A 1,025-nucleotide genomic window follows, 5' to 3' on the forward strand; every position below is an offset into this window, starting at 1 on the left:
CTGTCCGCGACTCGACAGATGTTCCGAGAGGTACTCGCGCGTCGCGCGGTGCCTACCGGCCGCTACCCGCACAGCTGCTCCGGTGCTATATACACGCGCCGTACTGGTTACTTAACGCGATTATTAAAAGCGAGCCTAAAAGGGGGGGGGGGATTTCTGACAGCCCCGCCACCGCTGGGAGAACATTTCAATTAAAATGCATCCAACGGCAGATGCCGCGTCCACATTTCCGAATCGGCATGGCCAGGCGATCGCCAAAATGAATTACTTTCGTTTCCTTTTTGGGGTTTTTGAGAGGGTATCGTGGAATTGCCTGCTTCACGCCTGGATTGGCGCGGGTTCATTTCACCGCGCGCGCCGGGACCCCGAAGGAGAGCCGCGCAGCGCCACGCCGCGCCACGCCGCGCAACGGTCGGCGCGTGATTTCCAAGGGGTGAACAAACCCTGCGGCTCGGCGGCGGTGCACAGCCAAAATAATAGTCATCCACCCGGAACGAAAAGTCCAGAGCGTTATAAGATAAAACCGACCGGATAGAAAGCCGCCGCGCACGGCGTACAATGCAACCAACAACATTTTTCAACTCAGTAATGTAGTGCCAATCTTGTTTGACGACTGCTCATCAGTTCGGACTCCCAGTCCTAACGCGCATAAGAAGGCGCGCAGCAAAGCGGTGAGCTGAACGCCAGCGCCAGAGAACCCCCCTTGCACACACGAGGCTTTCCGTCACAGAGTGCGGCGCCCGATCAAGGCCGCACCGCGATCATCAATGAGTGGCGACAGGTCCGTCACCTTGGCAACATTAAAGGGCCGACCCTTTCTCCTACTACTGTTCCCCCCTCTTCCCCTCCCCCATCCCACGTGTCCACGCCGGGGAGGGGAGCGGTGCGCGCACGTGCCAGCCCTAAAGCAGATGTGTGGTTTCGGAGCGGGGGTGGGGTGGGGAGGACAGCAGCGGCCGAGCATAGGATTTTTACGAGGGGAGCGATAGTTTTCCCATGCAAACTGGTTGCTTCGGGCGAATCCT

This window comes from Frankliniella occidentalis, unplaced genomic scaffold, assembly GCF_000697945.3.
Source record: "Frankliniella occidentalis isolate FOCC.00 unplaced genomic scaffold, Focc_3.1 Scaffold82, whole genome shotgun sequence".
In the NCBI taxonomy this organism is placed as follows: domain Eukaryota; kingdom Metazoa; phylum Arthropoda; class Insecta; order Thysanoptera; family Thripidae; genus Frankliniella; species Frankliniella occidentalis.